Raw genomic sequence first — 21,813 nt, 5'->3', positions numbered from 1 at the left:
GTCACAGAATGTAGAATAAATGCTATTTCTTACATGCTAATATCTTGCCTGTCTGTAGGAAGCTTGTAGGAGGCAGTGGGAGGTTAGTCTTCAAAAATACTTCAGACTACTCAAGTTTTCCTCAGTCAGAAAAATATTATTGATACTCTCTAAATCAGCAGTTTATTAAATGGTGCATGATCACTGTCTAAAGCCACTGTTATAAACAGTTGTACTTAAAAAAACTAAGCCAAGAATTTTCCATCTTCTCATTATCTAAAGTTTTTCATTTAAAGGTCATCAGTTACAAACTTGCAAACATCAGTGAATACATTTGAACAAGCTAAAAATCATGTTTCTATGTAAATGGCTTTTTATTTCCATCTTTCAGCCAGTAGGAAGTCTTCTCTGGGACATCAGTCAGAATGTTGCAAAAATGAAGAGGATTTTATTACTCACAGTGAGCCATACTATGTCTTATGAAGAATTCCTCTGTACAAGACTCCAAAGGCAGGACTAACACAAGAGCCTGTGAAATTTGTTTGCCAAACTTCTAATGATTTTTTTTCCTTTCTTGTTCCTTTTTAAAGGTAAAGATACTTAACAGAGTGAATTGATTTACTGAACACAAATTATTGCTTGGGCAACTACGTGTGGCACAAATGACACATGTGCTCTATTCATTGGACTGTGACACTCCTGTCATACCAGGAGTGGATCTTGCCTGGAGCTGTTAGCCAAGAACAATCCCTTCAGCAAGAAGGAATTTCAGTGGCTAACAGAACAATTATTCTAATTGTACAAGCTAAAAACCGGTCAAGACATAGACTCAGGGAAGCTGGAGATGGTTTGCCCATTTGTTTCCTTCCTGTAACAATGCAAGAATGTTCCCTACACAGCAATTTATGCCATGCAGATTTTATACAATCTAGCCTGATTTTAAACACCATAACTCTGCAGGTTTCCACACACTTTTCTTGGTATGCTGTTCACAGTCTAACAGACTGTAAGAAATAATTGTTGCTTTTCAACCTACAGTTTCTTTTTTTAGGTGTAAATCATGGCTGTCCATACCCCAGTGATTCTGTCTCCTCCCATGTTATAGAACCCCCAGGACCTTCTGGGACAACATCACTGAAACCATCACATTCCTTCTAGAAAGGCTGTCTGGATGTAGCATTTTCAACTAGACCAGAAATCAGTGTCGGCAAATATGAAGGAAAAGAGGACAGGAAAATATAAACTGCATTAAAAATGCCAGCTTATAATCATATTCTTCAACAGAGGGAAATGTTACCTCTGTTAACCAGGGTAGCATTTGCATGTTTTTAAGCCCAATTCTGGCTGTAGTCAGGTAGACATTGACTGATGTAAAGCTGTGCCAGTGCCAGCAGAAAAGGCCCAACAGGTGCCCATGGCAACACCATCCACTGCTTTCTTTTGCAGAGTTCACGGCTGGTGACCCTTGCTCAGTGCCTAATCCCAAAGGTCACATTTTCCTAAGCATTTATTTCTAAAATATTGACTTAAAGTGATGGGACAAAAAATGTGGAATGTGTCCTGGACACTCATAGGAAAAGAAATGGTTTAGAAACTGCTGTGAATGCCAGCAAATCTGCAACACTGTACTTGAAAAGCCCAGTCCAGGTTTGTCACATCCTATAAGAACCCTTGTACATTTTCCAACAGAATAAATGTAAAACAAAATTTAGTGGATGATTTTTTTTTCCCTCAGAGTAGTCCTTAAAAGTATTTGACATAGTCAAATGAAACTTATGTTAATGATGAAAAGCTTTAGGTTCCTGTGGCAATTTAAGTTTAACTGCCTTAATGAAAAAAGGTATAGTGATTTATTTTTTCATTCTTATAATAGGAATCATTTATATGCTAATGGTACATAAATTAGCAAATCTCCTTCAAATATTAACATGAATGCATAACATCATACACTTTATGTGAAAACTAAGGAACATTATGTTCTTTTGCATTCTATATGTGTGTGCATTTCTCACCTTAAAATAAAAGGCAGTAGTGGTGATAGTTTCAGTCCAGTTTAATCCATAGTTTTCTCCAGCATAACCAAGTGATACAGTGTCCCAGATAAGGGAGCCTAGGACAGGCACTTGGCTTAGTCTAGCCTAACAGTCCTGGAAAGGGAATATATATAACACTGGCAGTGTTAGGAAATGTAAGAGTAACTTCAGGTTTGTAGTGCAGAAAGGAAAGGAGGATTTTGCTTTAAGTGTTTTGGAATCATTAGAATCTCAGAACCAATAAGGTTGGAAAAGTTCTCTAAGATCATCAAGTCCAGCCATTAACCTAATATCTCCATGTCCATGTGTTAATTATATTTGTGAGGAGCACAATCTTACTGTGCTCTTACATATTGTACAGTCACTGCAGTGAAGGAAACTTTGACACAGACTACATCTAGCAGATGAACCACAGAATTAAATAAGTCTAGGTCATGTTCATTTGAGAGCTGAAAAGTGGGATGAGATGCTCACATTTGCTCCTGAAAGACAGTTTACACAAACCAGAAGTCTGAATGTGAAATCTTATGAGAGACATTTAAGGACAAAAGTCCATATTATAAAAAAGATGGAGAGCAATGGAATTGGTGTCCTGCCTCACCTTTCACAAAGCTTTCAGCTCAGATCTGATGGAAAATGCCATTCCTACTGTGTTTCGTTACTGCCTAAGGACAGACATTTTTCAGGCCCCTACTCTGCAGCTGTCTTCCATCCTAGCTGCGTGGGTTTCATCCCTTATGTCAGATCCATAATAACATCATTAATAACATTAATTCATTATCCTGTGGAAGTAAATTTCAATCCAGTAGAGGCAGCATCGGGAGGCATATGGCAAGTAGCCTGCAGCAAACTAATCTGCTGACAAACCCCTCCTATCTCGCAGTGCTTTGACTTTGCCAATGTCTTTTGTTTTTATCCAGTGCTTCAGCATATCACTTCGATTACGTGTGTTTAGAGAAGGGTAGGCCTCTGTAACATTTTCTCTGAAATTAAATCCCAGTGCTTTCATTCTAGAAGTGAAAATCCCTCCTAGAAATTCTTTCCAGCCTCTGAGTGCCCTTTTTAGGTACCCTGCGGCTACAGCCCTATGGTAACACAGTCCCCGTGCTTTTCAGCTCAGCTGTTCAAACACGTGGATGACCTGGACAGTTAACACTCACTCAATCCTTTCATCTGTCCCGCTTCAGCTCTTTAGAAACAGCTCTTCATTTTCTGCTCGGTTGTATCAGGGCATGTTTGAATCAGCATATCTTCATCACAACACATCATCTTCGGGAAAAACACTTATAATTGTTAAGGGAATGAAGCAAACAGGCAAGCATTGACTGGTGCATGTAATCTGAAAGTTTAGTGTCACTGTGCTGGAACAGAGCTGGCTGAAAGAGAGAGGAAAGAGCAGGGTTTTTGTCCTTTAAATTCCAATATTAGAATATCTCAAGGGACAGGCATAGTCTCTTTGGAGCAAATATATGCCTTTTGCATTTTGAGACTGTCTGCAAATGATTCAGAATGTGTTTCAAAACTTGAAATTTGTAAAGCTTTCTTCATTCTCCAACTGTGCAATATAAAGAATTTTTCAATAGTGTCCTATTGAAAAATGTGACACTATGCACACAGACTGATCATCCGTTTCACTTACTAGTCCTTTGCAAAGGCAAAAGGGGATGAAATGAGAAATATGAGTCCAACTAACAGGACAGTTGAAATTGAACTTGCTCATGAAAGAGAGACAAGAAGGAAAAGCACCACAAAGAATTCTTAATAAAATTTTCTTTTCAAAACACCAACCTGAGCAAGGAATTCAGATTTCAAAAACAATGTAGATCACACTTTTCGCCTGTCTTTGCACTGCATATCACCACTGTGGTTTCAGTGCATCATCTGCTGCCTGGAGCTTCATGAACTGGTGAGAACTGCTATCATAACAAAACTTTGCTGTGACCTGTTTCATCACAGTCACATTTCTCCCCACATGTGGTTGTTTTTTGGTGGTTCATAAAAGCAAATCACATACACAGAGGTTAAAACTACATGATGTTGTCTGATAAAAAAGCACAGCATAAAGCCAAGCTATCCATAATATCTGTGTTATTAGAAGCTTTATGTCACTTTTTCCAGTCAGATGGTGCCTGATCTTATGTCTGTCCAAGGTTATGGCAAGATTCCCATTGCATTACTGGGTACTGGATCAGCCCAAAACTCACAATAAAAGGAAGAAAAGAAAGGAGACCGCAGGCACATACACGGTGTGCAGAGTTTACTCTCAGTGATTCACAGAAGTAGAGGTGCTGTGCTTCCTGGAATTAGTATTTTTCCTCAGTCATGAAGGGTGGAGCAGAAGGAGGTGGGTCTGTCATCCACCTCTGCCTTGTGTGCCAAGAGGTTATAACCATTAGGCACAGACGCTCCTGTGTCTTCCATGGCATAGATTCAGAGGGAAGGTGGGGAGGTGTAATCCCCCAACATATGTGAAATCTTGCAGCTAGGCCACCTCCTGGAAGTGATGGAAAGGGAATTTCCATTCTAGAATCCAAGGCCTTGCATTTTTGTAGGAAGAAAGCATGTAGATGAAATGGATACCATTTCTAGTTTTGGAGTCAGGGAGAGGGAGGCTTTGGACACCATTCACAAGCCACATCCCAGATGAGGCCTTGGAGCACACATAGAGCCTGAAGATCCATTCTGAGTCAGATTAGGATGCTGGTTATTGAGAACAGATGCCTACAAAGTAAGTGTAGTCCTGTAAGTAGCAGCATGTCAAGTTTGTAAATCTGAGACTTGTCTGACGGCTCTCATCCTAGACATGAGCTTCTTCTAAACTCAGCATTCTTAGGTGGCTTGGTGCTCCAGGGCAAATCTTTGAATGATTCTCAAAAGACAAACTATAGACAGATCTTACCCAATGTAGATTTATTATGCTCAAGCATGCCTCAAATCCCCAAAGCAGCAAGTTTAGCCTTGTAATCCATCAGACTGTTCATTAGACAGTTTCCCTCTTCAGAACTCATGGGTGCATGGAGTACCTTGCACTAGCAGGAGGTGATATTTAATGACAGATCTCAGACCAGCCTTGTCTTAATCACTTATATAGGTTCTCCATTCAAAAATGTTATTTTCCACTGTCTATGCAAACTCGGTGCCCATTTCCTAAACCTATGATTTCACCATCATTATTTGAGTCACCAACTTTCCCTGCATCTTTGTGAATACATTGCTCAGAGGTAGATTTGGCCAGCAAAATGACTGGGGGTGGGGGGAAAAAAGGACACCTTTTTTCTCTCTTTTCAAAACGGCCAAAATGGCATTCACTGCTGATTGTGATGGTACTAATAGGAATAATGAAAAGATATGCAAAAGAGCTACATTAGCATAGCCAGGTTGGCTACAGATGTAGATATCCCTTACTTCATCCTATGCATAACTGACTGAGAGAGCTCTTGACTGAAGTCTCTTTAGTCTTGTGCAAGCTGCTGTGAATATTGCCCAAGCTGCTACTGAAGATACAATCTGAGCACAGTGACTGCTGCATTCCCAGGAACAAAGACAACGTTTTAAGATGACAATTCACATGCTTTTATCTGAAGGCAGAATCTGACTTTCAATATCTTGATAATAGGTGACATATTAAAGAGAAAGCATCAACATAACCTCAATTGCCTATTGTGACTTTGTGTACCTGGCAAGAAGAAACCTTACCCTTTCACCTGTCACTGAAAATTATTTGATATGGAAATTAGGCTGGAATTCCAAAGGGCCATTGTTGCAGTTATTCACACTGACTTCAATGACTATTGCCATAATAAACATCACTCGAGTACCAAGTGCCCTGTCCTGATGGATTGCTTCATTAACTAATAATTGCAGGCCATTACCAGCTTGACCCTGTAGGGTGTGTGCTCTCTCCCCTAGCTCTCAAGTAATTACCTGGCTACTAGTGAAGAAACCATCACTACTATTTTTAAAACTTTCTTCAGAAGTTCAGAAAGTTTCTTGCAATGCATATTTTTATTTATTAAAATAAAATTCTGCCAGTTTTAATAGTAAGTGTTCAGAGTGTGTGTGTGTGTGTATGTGACCATACAGCTCTGGGGATGATAGATCTATAGTGTGTAATACACTTTAGGATCATCTGAAGATTATTTTATTCCTATGGTTCAGCACAAAGTTGGTTTAGTTGAAACTTAAACCATACTCTAAACATTTGCAAAATATATATATTCCAATAAGCTTTTAAGAGAATTATAAATGTTCTAATTGAAAGCAAAGCATTGGTCCCACAACACCAAAAAGTCCTTCTGTGACTTGTAATCACAGTAGTAGGGTCTGCAGTTCTTTCAGAGCTGGATTAATGGCTGGAAACCAGCATATCTAGAAAGCAAATCAGTCCACAGGTATTGCCCAGATATTTCAAACTCTGTTGGCTGACATACATGCAGTTCCTGTCCAAGGGTTAGAGAATAATTGAGCACTTACTACCCTGAAGCCAAACCAGGACACAACACTGGACACATTGTTCTTCTTTTGAGTTTCCTCAGTGCCCTGTATAGTCCCAGTCTGTCTGTCCCAGCTCTTCCTGTTCCTGAATCATGCAGCTCCTCCAAGTCCCAAACAAAGGATGCTCAATGCATATAAAAAGATAGGCAGATAGTGATATCTTCTAAATATTTGCTATGGGTGGGATTTTCCTCACCTCGTGATATAGGGGAAAACTAGATAAGGCACAGTCACCTAAACCAAATGTCCCTAGCAGATACATGCCAGTCAGCAGACAGGCTCTGATTTAAAGTATCAGAACACAGTAAATGTAATCAAAAGGGGATGAGTAAAGGGAAGTTTCTGACAATAGTTGCTGGATTTGATATCAGATAATGTATTTGGGATCCATTTTTGCTGTTGTAGGAGCTTCATGAAAGTGCTATAGTGCTTTAAGGATCATTCAAGTGGCATGTTACTGCTAAGAGAACCTGGGAAGGACAGAGCTGAAGGATGGGGAGATTAATGGAACGGTGAAATATGTGGAAGGCCCAGATACCTATCTTAGTATAAACAGAGCTAGCATGAACCCCTTGACCTTTTGAATTGCCCACAATTGCTAGATGTTAAATACTTCTGGAAACAGTGCCATGCTGGTTTTGCTTTGCATAATTAAAGGAAGTTTGCATTCTAATTCCTTCATCTGTGGTGGTGTCCCACACAGCTGAAACTCTTAAGAGCAAATTATGCCAAGTGGAGGTATGACACAGCTTCCTGATCTGGTCATTTTGTGCTTCTAAGATACAAATACATTTAAGTACCATGAGGAACACCTCAGGCTGGAACGTCATCCTCAACTTGCTTAATTAGTCAGTTGAAGTCATTCCATGTGTTTGACCCCACACTTCCTCAAGAGTTCCCACACTGATGAGAAGGAGGTAGTCACAGACACAGGAAGCAATCATGTTACCAAAACAAACCCAGCTTATAATTTGATAGTTTCAGAGGTTACTTATGCCACACAGCACTGGAAAATAATAGCAAAAGCACATTGACGAAGAGATTCAAGCCATAAATATTTTTAATTATCAGTTTAAAATAGATTTATTGTGTCTTCATAATGTTTCATGCCTCATGTTTTCATACCCATAACTAACTTCCTGAAGTCAATTATGCTGTCATTTTTTTCTCCCTGGGGCTGAGTTAGAGCAAATCAAAATAACTAGAGAAGTCCTCACAGCGTGCAATCCAATGAGTGGTTAACAACAGAAGAGCACCTATTTGTCTGGGTCCTACTGCACTCTAGGAACTGTATTGAAAACAAGCTCTTAACAAGATGATGTTGAATTTTCCCATGTAATTGCCTAATTTTTCTGGGTTGCTACTGCACAGTTCAACGCTATAGAAGCTGATGTATAGTGTCATTTCCCCTTACGACTTTCACCCTTTGTAGTCTGCATTTAATACAATTTAATGGTCAAGCTACGCAGCCCCATGGATCTTTCTGTACTTGCAGTAATTGTATTGGAGACTCCAAATGTTATGGGCCCTTTTCAGATTTCTATGGTGAGCCAGTTATGTGAGAGGCACATGAGCTGAGGACATCCAGATGGAGACATTCAGTTGCAGGTAGAACAGATCAGGAGTAAAAAACACTTTAAAATAATGTCTACATTTATAATTAAAAAAAAAAAAAAGAGCTTTTGTCTTGTTTTCTCCCTTGTTAGGACTGTGCCCTCTTGGAACCGGTTTCTCCTTTTAGCACTTAGGCATCCTTTGGGCACCATAGGGTTAATCATAGAGCCAGCGGCAAATCTGATTTTAGGTTTGATATGACCACAGCCCTGCTAACAACTCAATTAGCACGCACTATCAAAAGAATAAAGCATGAGTAAAAAGAGCTGTTGCTTGCTTGGCTTTGTACTAATTACTTTTCTGCCAAGAGCAGGTAACAACTTGCGTTTGAACATGGTTGGCAGTTCAATGCCCTCCATCCCACAGTGACGGGGAAGCTGTTTTTCTCCAGCAGAGGATGATTCCCTGGAAAAACAGTTTGTGGCTTCACACTCCAGAGCTGCTTCCAAGGGCTGAGTGGTCACTGGAGCTGCGTCAGTAGGCAGGAAGTGGGGAAGCCAAAACACCCGAGGAGCAATCCAAAAGGCTATGCACAGGTATCTGAGGTCATCTGCGACCATGCCACTTCACCTTCCGCTGCTGCTTCAGAACGATCTGCTGCTGGACATGAGTCATAGATGTCTCCTTGGTACTTTCAGGCCTGGACACATGGATTGCTCTGCTTGTGTTGTGATTGTCCCAAAGGGACAGAATTCTCTTTCTCATTGGTCTTCATCTCGTATCTGTGTTCTTCCAAAATATAAACCTAGCCAGACACAAGGATCGTAACCCTGTTCCTTGTATCCTGGCATGTTCAATGCCTTCCAGAGCCTATCAGAGAGGTTCTAAAGCCTGAGGAGATTATTCTCATCTTCACCACAAAACCCTTTTTACCTACTTGGGTATTGCAACATTGTCTTTATATTTGCTCTTTTTACTCAGTGGAGCAGAAACAGCTGTCTCTGCTCTTTGATGATGTACCTGACATATGACTGGAAATCTGAAATGGTGAACAAGCAAAACTTTTCAATTCTGTGAAAAGGTTTGCTTGCTTAACATGGAGTGTGGGAGCACAGCATTTTTGCACAAGAATATTACAATGTCAATGTGGTTGTTTCAAAGTGAAATTCAAAAAGAAAAACATTTTCATTTCAGCTCAAAATGTCAATTTATTATTTAAAGGACATGTTGTAACAGCATTCCTTCAGTCCAGACAAAACAGTTCTCTCTGTTTCTCTTCTAGTTTCTCCACTTTGCGTATCTCTATCATTTGTCTAAAACCCAAATACTTAAAGACAACAACAACTCTGTAAAATTTATTAGGTAGCTTAGGGAGCCATTCTGGATTTTGTTCACATTCCACTTTAATAGTGAGTGAAACTGATGGGAATTTAACTAGTAATCTCAACAGGAACAAGATCATGTTCTTTTGATGGAAATGTCATGACCTTCTTGCATAAACTTGCTCATGTAGAATTTGTTTTCTTTTAGACTGTGTATGTATGTGAAACCTATTCCGAGAGAGAGAGGATAAAAGAGTTTTCTTTTCTTTTCAATAAAGGATCATCTAAGGAGTCTCTCTGTAAACTAGTGTGGAATGGGATTCACTTAAGTTTCCAGGCTCTTGTAGCCTGAAATCTGGATCACAGCAGCAATGTTTTCAGCACTTACAAGTACAGAGAAAATAAAGGTGCCAGTTTTGCAGTCTATGTAGAGAAGCAGGAAACAAGCTTGCATCTAAGGCAATCAAGGATTAAGGACATCATTTATATGTAATGGTTTTTTTACAAATTCGTAAATCCTGAATGCTTTAAAAAATAAAACCATTTTGATGATGTGGCAAGCCTTAATAAGCTATTCTGAGCATTTCTGCAAAACCTGCATCTAGTCGCTGTGTTACAGGTGAACAGTTGAATATCCTGCATGTGAGAAACAGAAAGACAGCTGCCGCTTACCTGCCCTCCTTTCACAGTAGTGAGCCATGACTGGGAGATGTTCCTGTTTGTGCCAGTACATGCTACATACACACAGCACCACTGGGATTCCAAAGCTTTGACCTCAGTATCTTGCTTTCTGGCAGGAGAAGGTGTTTCAGATGTTACACCTGATATTTCTGTGTGTAAACACAGTAGCTTTAGTCACTTTCTGGAGTTTTAGAGTGGCTGTTCTTTGCTTTCAGCATGGCTATGGTGTAAAAGTGAAAAAAGAAGGGGATAAAAGGTGCTTAAGGTAGGTAGAAGACAATCAGGACCTTAAAGAATACCTGGCTTTGAAATGGAATAAGTCCAACTAACTGAAAGGTGAACCACACAGAATCATTTAGCTTGGAAAAGACCTGTAAGATCATAAAATCCAACCTTTGACTGATGATCACCTGGTCAACTAGACCATAGCATTAAGTACCACATCCTGCCACTTCTTAAACACCTCCAGGGACGGTAAATCCACCACTACCCTGGGCAGCCTGTTCCAATACTTAACAACCCTTCCTTTCCATGAGGAAATTCTTCCTGATTTCCAACCCAAACCTCCCCTTGCACAGCTTGAGGCTGTGGGAGGAGAGGCCAGCCCCCACCTTGCTACACCACCTTTCAGGTATCTGTAAAGAGTGATAGTCTCTCCTGAACCAAACCTTCTTTTCTTGAGAATAACACTGCCTCAGCAGTTCCTCTCTAGATCCTTCATCAGCTTTGTTGCCCTTCTCTGGATATGCTCCAGAACCTCAATGTCCTGGAGGAAAGGGGCCCAGAACTGAGCTGAAGGAGAGGAGAAGCTGTTACAGGTTTCCATGTGTATGATTCTTCATGACCTCATGTGCTCCAGTTCTTACAGGTGTTACCTGAATGATGACTCACAAATGATGACTCTCTTCACTTCTGACCTTTTGCCTACTGCTCAGTCTCTTATTTCTGGTTGTCAAGCAACATTAACTACAGATGTCCAATAACAGAACCAAAATATTCGACTTTTTCCTCCACAGCAGACCTAAAATGCATTTTTCTCTCCAACTACATTTCTAGGTACTTTGCATCATGTATTTTCATAGCTCCAGACAGACTGCTTGCTTGGGATCTTGGTTCTCCTGGCTGGTTCCCCATTCATCTTCTCATTGTGGGTGCTTCCTTCTACTTTCTCGTGTAATAAGCCTCTTTCGTTTTAGTTTTCAAATTTTTAAATCATTTTTATTACACATATACACAAACACATACACACACACGCACATGGATGCCATGCAACACTTAAATTATTTGTAGTGAAACTGCTACTCTCATCTTTGCACTTGTCTGAATTAGATTGCAAATGCCTTCAGGCAATTTTGAGTGCAAGAACACAGATGCAAATTCAAAGTTGCACAGTTACAACTCTTCTTTCCTGGACTGAGAAAACATATTTGCTGCTGAAACACAAGACTTTCTTCCCCTTGATTCACAATTTCATATGTTCCTGTTTTCTCGGACAGTACAGGAGTTCAGAGATGAGAAGTTTTCCCTTGAATCTGGTTCTTACATAAAAGTTTCAGAAGAAAAATAACAGATTTCTTTAGGGTACGGAAGTGTTTGGTTCAATGCCTCATTTATGGCATTTATTACCCTCAGCATGGGTAAGTCTATAACCTGTGTTGTTCTACAAACAATAATACATTAGTCACAGAAGACATCAGCAGTTTCTTAAGGCAACACATTTCCTTGGACTTCTAACATCAGCCCCTCCCTGTGCATTTTGCAACTATTTCCTCTTCCTTTGTAGGGTGATTGACCCTTTGTACATTTTAGGTATTCTCATTAAGGGCATTATTGAACCCATATCTTTATAATGTTAGAACAAAAGACTTCCCAAGAGATTCCAGCCGTTCTGGCATGGAGCATGTGACACTAAGTAACTCTGCACTCTCTGCTCCGAGAGGCTGTGCACTGTGCAAATGTCCTGCTGGCAGTTCTCAGAATGAGCTACTAAAGTGCCACTTCAAATCAACGTGCATAAAGTCTTCATTCCTTTTCACTGAGATTAACTGGCATTTTGAAATGCCAGATCCAAGAACTGTTCCGAGTCCCGGTGCATTCTATTTGCACTGTTCTTGCCAGCATAGGTGGCTTGTGTGCTGACACAGACAGTGCCCACTGCTGCAAGGTGACTCTCTGCGTTATCACAGGGGAAGTTTGGGCTAAGTGGAAGAAGGGAGATTGCAGAACTACTAAAAATCATCCTGGCATTAGTTTATGTGAAAGGAGGGCCATGCCTAGAATAGTTTTTATTGACCTGAGGCCCATGCTAAGTACCTCTCCTCCAAGGATATCATCAGCTTGAGCCTGATTCACCATGCACAGTAAGAGCAAAAAGAGCTCCCCTAAACACACCCACAGAGCAATAGCCATTTAGGGATGTGTGTTTGTGTGAGTATGTGTGTGTGTGTATGTATGTATGTGGAAAACTTGGAAAAACTGAGTATGTGGAAATAGCTTTCTGAGACAAAAGTATTTACCATCATGCTCTACCTTCTGCCCTGTCTGGTGTACTGGACTCTCTGTGTAGCTGTTAGATCAGCAAAGACAATGATTTTACAATTATATGTTTACTACATCTGGAGAACCTTCAAAATTGTTTAATTATGGCAGAAACGAAATCAAAATAAATCAGGAATGAATCTGTGCACTGCACTTCTCACTTCTCATTCTCTTGTCCTGGCCACACCTACTGTAAACAGAGTGTAAATAGCAATAATATGTATTTATACCAACAATAACACTGATTAAAATATGGAACAAGATGTTCATGGATGCCAAATCAGGTCATCCCTATGTCCACAGAGAAGTAGTTTATTGAAGGCAAAAGAAGAAATACTCTTTCCTCAAAGACCATTCGTGTCTAGCACTTAAAGCATAAAGGAAATACTTCATCAGTGCTTGTGCTAAGCAAGTGGACCACCAACATTTGGCAGTGGTACATAAGAACCCAGTGAGAACATCCTGTCTGGTACAACTTGTACTTGATGCTTATCCAAAGGCTTGTCTTCTGTAAAGATGAGACAGTGCATGTCTCTATTTCCATCTTTGCCTACCTCAGGAATGCGTGTTTGGAATAGGTGTCCCACAGACATCCCCACATTCTGCATGCTATCACATTGCAAATCATCTTGGGTTGCATAAACTGGTCTCCTGGACATGTGCCCTGGCTGCCTATGGATGGCCTGTCCCTGGGACCAAACCAGAGACAGCATCTAGTGAAAAACTTGCAGATGTTTGGTCCTACTTTTGACCGCTATGTGAGTCTAAAATAAGACTGAGTGATTTGCCCTCTGGAAGCTCCTGTTCTCCTCAATTGACTGTGCAGGCAGCTGAAGTTGCTTAGCTCAGATAAAGATGATTGACTTGACAGATATATAAAGCTAGGAAAGATAAATCCCACCCTAGGCATCTGATTCAAGGCGAAATGAAATGCTCTTCATTCTTTTAAATGGAGTCACACAGCAGGGAGTCTTAATATATCTTCCTGTCCCTCATGGTTGTCTGACTCCTCTGGTACCTCATAGCAAAAAAAAGTCACCTCTCTAAAATGTGGGGAGTGGCAAGTTTCACACTTAAAACAGCTGGATATTTTTTGCATCAGGACGTGACAATGAGTAATATTTATACTGCAAACAGCTGGCATTGCTTGCATGTCACTAGCCCCAACCTTTGGCCAGTTTGCACCATGACACAGATCTGCAGACTCGAGGCTTTGTTATCAGCAGCAGGCCGAAGCACAACACTGTTGTAAAACACCCTGCCATAAAGAACACATACAACAGCCCAGGCTTACAATGGTTAAAACCATTCCATGAGAGTGCATGCAAGGTGACCAAGGAATGCACTAAAGACACTCTGCCTGGCTCTGCAGGCTCTTTGGGGCAATCAAGGCTGGCAGAGGCATGGCCAGTCAGGCACACTGGCTCCTGTCCCCAGTTTAGCCACTGCAACAGCTTTATTTTGTCAATCTCCATAAGTTGTTCATTGTTCTGACAGTTTTATACTGTATTATTTTTTATATTTTCTGCCACTGATATGCAGGGAGGATTATATCTATCAAAAGGAACAGGCAAGGCCACAGCCATTTTCTGGGATTTTTTTTGGGCGTATACTCGTCAGGTCAGTCAACTTGTCATTGCAATTGCTCTGTTACTGGAATTTCTCTTCTTTGCCACCTCCCTCTATGCTACTTTTATACTGTTGCTCAGCATTTATGGTCATAACATCTAACTGTACATAGAAAAAAATGTGGAAAAGGAGAAGAAAGAAAAGCAGCTACAATGCTTAAAAATCTGACAACTTTGTCACACGTGAATTGACATTAAAAAATGTGTCATCGCTTGAACCTGCTCTAGTCATGAGAACATCAGTTCTGTAAAAGAACTCCTGGTCAAAATGATAGTCAAGATTTCCTGCTGTGGTTTGCCATGTTAAAGTAATGATATATGCATCACGTCAACTTCTCGTGTACTCCGCTGCACTTTGGTTCACAGCCTGTGGAACAAACAAGGCATAAGTCCATTTCCAATGCTGAGTTCAAGGCACTGATACACTCTAATTTTCTAATTAATCTAAGGAATATTTTCCTTGTTGAACTTGTGGACTTTCCATGCATTGATGAAATCTGTGTCATGGCATAAATGTGTTTATTGGTTGGAATTGTTTAAGTGTCTCACCTTTGAGAATTGTTTAAGGTATCACCTTGTTTAAGGCATCACCTGTGCTGACCGCAGCCACAATTAGCCACAAAGTTCAAAAAACATATGGAGGGGAGACAGGGTTCATTTATCTCACTTATTCATAAGAAAAATACTTATATCACACAGCCCAGCGATCCTCCTCCTTTTTGCAGGAGAGTCAGAGAGTGAGAATGAGTTAGGCTATTTTTTAGAAAGGGAGTGGTCATCCATTCTGGTTTTGTGTATCAGCTTCCTCACATGAACAGAGAACTTCTTTTATACAGCAGCTTTTTTCTTTGCTGCAGAGATGCCACATCACAGGTGTATTATTGGTAATCTTTCTCTCTTTTTATGTTTTTCCTTCTACTGTGCTTCCTGGCTTCTTTCTCTACCTTGAAAAGCATAAATTGGAGTACTGCCCTGCTTTATCCTTGGGAAAACTGAATTGTCCTGTGGTAAAGGCTAATGTTACAACACTGAAGAGGTTTATTATCTCCCTGGCATCTGTCAGGGCAAGGCCAGAGGGGTAGGGAGTGACCAGAGAAAAAAGAGAAAACGAGGGAGAAGTGGGAACACCTCCCACTGGAGCAGCTACTGTCCTTGAGGACTTCCAGCCACTACAGTCTGGCACTCACTGCCGCCTGGAAATGCTAAAAGCATCTTTTCCTCTGGGACATTGGCTCCCCATTGACCAAATCCCACCTGGACTGTAATTCTACATCTTTCAGTTAATTGTGCTGTATAAACTCATCTATAAGTTTTCCTGGGTAAGACAGTTCCCTATTAATAATGCTCACAAGCTAATGCTGCAATTTTTCTGGAAAAACTCAGTGATATGAAGAATGCTTTAGCTTTCAGTTGACCTAAAACTATGCAACATACTATTGCTTCACACTGGCACTAGGCACACAGTCTAATTCACAGCTGTTCACAAGCAGAAACAAAGAAAATTAAAAGCAAGCAGTTACAAACAAAACTATTGGTGTTCTATTCCATATGATTTTCTATCATTACTTGTGTACCCCCCAGAGTTTATGGTATAAAAGATAAGTAAATCTTTTCAATATATTCCTGGTCACAAAATCTCTGCTTAGAACACAATTTTGATAAAATATTGCACAACTTTGCTGTAACTAACCTCTATGAACTCTGGGCCTTTATTTTTTGGGGGTTTTAGAATTTTTTTTTGCAGTTATAGGTAAGTATTTGTTTTCTGGCTGCTCATCTGACCATGTAGTAAAGTCAGCTGGTATTTTGATGGTTCATCTGTGGTGTGGATTTTTGGCAGTATGAGAATTGCATAAGAGGTTGTTTTTTCAGTACTGAAACAAGAATGGCACCTGCCGAGACATCCATGCCAGGGGGGTATGCACTGCTCATCAGCAGCAATTCTTGGATAAAAAATGGGTAAGAAAAGAAGCCATGGCTTTTGCGATGACATTTGCTTTAACTGATCAGCAGAATTTGAACCTGTGACCTTCAGTGTCATAACACAGACTACTTAAGTAATGCCATTAACTGGCAGAGGGAAGGTCTTTAAGGAGACTGGCAAAGTCCACACCTGTTTTATAAACCTGTCAAACCAGAATACTGTGACATCATAAAAAACACAGACAATTTCATTAAAGTGCTGCTTTATGTTTAGACAATGAGAGTTTTAACATATCTCAGGTTTGAGGAGGAAGAATGAGGTTTCCTAATAGGGAACAAAGGATACTTTTTTCCTCATATTCCTAAAGGAAAAGAGTGTCTGGCAAGAAGGAATCCTTGACTGAGTCTAAGGGAAAGACTGGCTTATGCAAGACTTGCAGGGAACGTGGAATTCCCACAAGAACAGCACTCAGGCTCCCTCCTATACTGATGACTGGCTGCAATCCTCTGGTCATTATAATGAATAAATGAAAGACAAGCAGGCAAATGCTCAAAAAAAAAAAAAAAGCACAAAATTGCAGTGATAATTCGCTCTCTTTCTCTTAAACTAGGAGATTAAGACTTTCTGCAACTGCAGGCTGTAGACATCAAAGGGAAAAACCCAACTGATTACTTTGATCAAACTTCGGCAATGTTTATTTAAATCCACTTTAGGAATCAATTTGTATTACTGCAAAGTCCCAGGAGATTTTATTCCATGAGGAATTACAGCAAAGGCAATGGAGATGAAAAAGAGGTTGCATTCCATTTCAGTTATCATTAATGAACAACGGTTCTCAAATGTGTTCTCTGATAAAGGCTTTTTTGGCCAGAGCAGGGCCCAAAAGGGAAGCAGAGAATATGCCTCTCTTAGGTACATTGAGACTCTCTGCACAGTGGGGATTGAATTGAAGGAAATGCATAACCTAGCCAGCTTGTGATAACAGCTTCCACCTAATCCCCAGCCAACCATCCTCAGCCTCCAAGCCCTCACTGGGGAGTTTGGAAGCTGACTGATAGGTTTGCAGGAACCGCCTCCTATATCTTTCTGAACATTTTAGAGGGATTCTGGCTGCTGTTTCCCCAGAGAGGCTCTTTAGCTTTTCCTTTAATTGTTTGACAGTTCACTTTAAAAAAAAAAAAAAAAACAAAAAACAAACAAAAAAAAAAAAAAAAAAAAAAAAACCACCAAAAAAACCCCAAACCCAAACCAAAAGCAGAACATGCCCAAAAGACAGCATTGCACCTGCAGTCAAGGTGGATTAACATCGGAAGCTACAGGCAAATATGTCAATGGAAAGTTCTCAGAAAACAGTTCATAAACCACAACAGCTGATAACAAATGCAGAACAACACAGCCATATAAAGAAGAAGGTTGGCTGACATCATTGCCAGAAAACCGTCCTCACTGATGGAGTCTGCCAACAACAGGTGATATAAGAGCTGGCAATGAATGAAGCCGTGAATTGATGTCTGGCAGTATTTCTTGAGAGATGTTCGCAGCACAGCAGCTGGAGACTTACAGATCACCATTAAAAAAAGGATAAACTTGAGCAGCCTGACTCCTGAGTCCCACAGGAAATATTTCCTGTGTGTTTCGTTTCTCTGTTCCGTGCATCTGGCTTGGGTTGGATTGAGCACTACAACTCATGTATAGTGAGCTTTATTTGCTTGCTCTATCCCTCAGTGTCCCCTCAGAAAGGTGACATGAAGAGGGGATAACAAAATGTGCCTGTGTCCCAAGTGATTGCAGTGCATGGTCAGTCATGTTAAGTGCAGAAGCATGGCCATGTGTACTAAGAACTGGAGCAGCTGAAAGCACAACACTCTCTGCCATCCCTGGTGTGACCTGCAGGTGGGCAGCTGCTCAGGGACATGGAGGATGTCACAGCTGCTCATGGCTGAGGGCCTCACTCGGTGGTCCCCTGACAGCAGTTACCCAGCTGCGTTGCAAAGACACATCCTCAGCCTCGGGCAAACTCCATGCCTTCCTGTTGCCTGGTGTGCCAATCTGCCTGAAACCTTGGAGCTGCAGGTTCTCTGCCAGGACACCGTTCAGACTAACATAGCTACATCTGACTGGGTGAGCCCATGGTCACCCTTTCTGCTTCTTGGCATGTACCCTATCTTGTTCAGTGCTTGGCAGCTTTGCTGGCTGTTCCTGACTGCCCTGTCCCACGAACAGGGCTGGGGAAAAGCTGCCCTTCACAGCAGCCTCACGCAGCATGGACAGAGCCTGGCTCCAGCCAAACTACTTGGAGTGCTCCATTAGGAGGGCTGAGAGGATCTGGGGGTGGTGCACAAACATGTCTTAAATGGATGTTTGTCATACTTGCTGCTCCAGAAGAAGGAACAGGGCACTGAAATGAAATTCAGGCATTATCAGACTGTTTCTCCTGAAGCAGGTTTTTACTCTCAGCATGGTATGTAATTCTGGCCTTATTTTCCAACAGAATTGAAAAGGAAGCAAAGATTTAGAAGGCTGCAGGCAAGTAGAGAATGTATTGAGAATTAAATGGACTGAAAGATAAGAACTCTCCATCAGTGAGTGAGCCAACATATCCTTAAGTTTGATACTTAAAAAACCTGATGGTTTTTGTGAAATGAGATCATGGCTTCTCCCTTGTTTAAGAAAGCACATTCACATACTGAAAAAACAGCAAAGGCCACACTAATGTGCATTGCTTGGCAAGAGCAGCAGACAAGCCAGACAGATAACGGGTGCGCTGCAATTCAAATGGCAGCCTGGGTAAAGTTCAGCAGCTGGGCAGGAAAAAGACGACCATGGACAAATACTTGCCAAGCACATGCTCAACAACTGCTGCAGGTCTCCCACAGCACAACCATGCATTCCCATGTGCCTTCCCTGGTAAGCTGCCGTGGCAGCAGCCATGGCTGGAGAAGGGGCTGTTGCCGTGAGGCTCCAGTGTGTCGCGTGTATCTGTATCTGCAAAACGGCCAATAACTCTACAATGATACAGTTCTAGATTACAAATAATTTAGATAACACAGTAATTAGGACCATGTAAATATATAATCTAGGCAGAAGATTAATTCTTTCTAGATGAGAAAGTTCCCTTTGGACTGAGCCACGTTGCCAGTTTGCTGGAGCTGGAACACCTCGTGGGTGCGTTTGTTTCTCTGCCCTTCTGAAAGACCTTCAGTCCTCTGGTCTGTTGAATTAGCATCTTTCACTGGCACACAGTTCACTTTGAAATGTAGCTGATAAGTAATCAGGAAAAAAGCATATTCTGCAGACAGAATATTATCTCATGAGTTTTTTCTGCAGAGAGGAATATCTTTTCTTCAGAGAGGAGAGACCTTCACCTAAAAATTTCAAGTCCATGACATACTTTCAAGAAGTCCAGGATTTTTCTTTTATTTTCTTTTTTAACTTTTGCTTGTCATGCCAAGATCTCTTCAGTCTAGTCGGTTTTTGTAAAATTAGTTTGGGGCACAGCAAGAGAAACATGTCAACTGCCTGCAAACACTTCAAACATCATTAAGGATTTCTTTTCTGGGAGGCAATCTCATTGTACCTAGTGTAGCTATGCATGCTCCTGATAAAAGTCCTCCAAAAAAAAACACCTACCAGGGAGCAAAATGTTCTCTAACATTCTAGCAAGAAACCCACTATCTCACCAGCTTCAGAAATTCCTATGCACCATTGCAGAAGAACTTGCACACCATAAAAACAATTTAAAGAAAATTTTATGAAAATGAAATTAAGGATAGAGAAAAATCATAGATTCCTTTATGATGTCTGCCTGTAAAGCAATGTTCAAGACTTATCCAGAATCCAGTATGTGGTACGGGCCATGTGATCTCTGAGAGGTTGTGACAGAACTGAAAGAGTTCCTACTTGGGTAATGGGACTGAGCAAAGACTCAGAAAATCTTTCATATGTCAGAGAAATTGAAAAGATTTGATTAATTGGCCCTAGAACAGTGAATAATAAGAAGGGACATAATACAGGTCTATAGAAAAATGAAAGACCTAGAGATGATAGATGGGGAGCATCTCTGCTCATTCATTAGCAAGGAAACATTCAATAGATGGAGAGGCAGCAAACAAAACTGGCAAAGACATGTCTTTTTCTCACCAAGTATAATTGGGCTGTGGAATCAAAGTAGTCACAAACCTGCAGAAAATGAAAAATGAATACTTATTTTAATAAATGTTAGGAATATATTTTGCTGGCATTGTGTTGCACCTACTGCCTAACGCAGATAAAAAAGTCTGCAAAGGTGTACAAACACCATGCTCTATTTTGCAAGAATGTGTTTACAGTCTTTGGGATTTAATAACTTTATAGTCATTTGCATTGTTATGAGGAAGAAATTTCTTTTGATGAGGATAAGAAAAGAAGGCTAAGGGGAGTACTCGTGCACACTTAGTGGCATAGCACAAACTCCTCTCTGGATCTGGAGTCAATTTATTTTGATATTCTGTCAATACACTGCAATTCTCTTAGAGAGGTGCCATTCCTTCAAAAATGGTTTTGTTTCTGACTGCTCACTGAAAAAATATGCAGAAAAAGTGGGCATTTATTCTGCAGCAATAAAAAAAGGAAAGCAAGACAGGCAATGATGACCTTGGAAAACATTCTCTGTGCCTTTTTTTTTTCCTTATCTTTTTAATTGAATGCGTAACACTAAATTATGATCTTTCCCTTGATCAATAGACTGTAGCATTCTGATGGCGCATTCTGATGGCACATCCAGATGGCAGGGTCTGTCACACAGTTTAGGGAAAAAATATGTTATTATCTGACTTTTACAGATTAGAGGCTAAGGCACACAGATTTATTGAACAGCTGAAGCCTGTGCTTGAGCCAAGAGCTGAACCTGGATCTCTAGAGCCACATTAACCATAAGAGCAACATTCATAACCTTAAACTGTGTTGTCAAACTGTGTCTGAAACTGTGACGACAAAACAATAGCAGCTAAACAGAAGACTTAATTCCAGGTCTCCAAAGAGCAATGTTAAAGTATCATTTTCCATATTACTCCAGTAGGTCCCAGATACCCTGACTTTGGCTGAGGACTCTGTTCTGTTGGACACTATTTAATCTTAGCAAAAGAGATGCTTGGGCAACCAAATGATAAAATACAAATGGGGAACAAGAGCCATTTCAGATTTAATCCTATGCATTAATTTTTTTTTTCCTTAGTAGCTATGTGAGCTACTTAGCCAAGTAGCTAAGGATTGCCTGCAGCCTGTATACAGAGAAGTTCTTTGGTGTATTATTCTTTATTTTGATTTAAACCTTACTTGAAATCCTACTTGTAAGTTTGAAATTCTCTTCCCTGTTCTCTGGCATGTCAAACTTCACACTTTAAAAAGAGATTGAATCATGTTGTGCTTGGGTGTGAACAAAAAATCATCTACCCTTTTTTCAAGTAGAACTTATCCTCGACTCTCCTTATACAAAGGCATGTAGTGATTGGACAAGAAGCAATGGTTTCAGAAAGGTTTAGATTAGATATTATGAAGCAATTCTTTACTGTGAGGGTGGTGAGGCACTGGAACTCTTTGCCCAGAGAAGTTGCAGATGCCTCATCCCTGAAAGTGCTCAAGCCCAGGTTGGATGGAGCTCTGAGTAATTTGGTCTATTGAAA

Source organism: Pyrgilauda ruficollis, unplaced genomic scaffold (assembly GCF_017590135.1).
Source record: "Pyrgilauda ruficollis isolate IOZ18807 unplaced genomic scaffold, ASM1759013v1 scaffold24, whole genome shotgun sequence".
In the NCBI taxonomy this organism is placed as follows: domain Eukaryota; kingdom Metazoa; phylum Chordata; class Aves; order Passeriformes; family Passeridae; genus Pyrgilauda; species Pyrgilauda ruficollis.
This window is presented reverse-complemented; position numbering follows the sequence as displayed.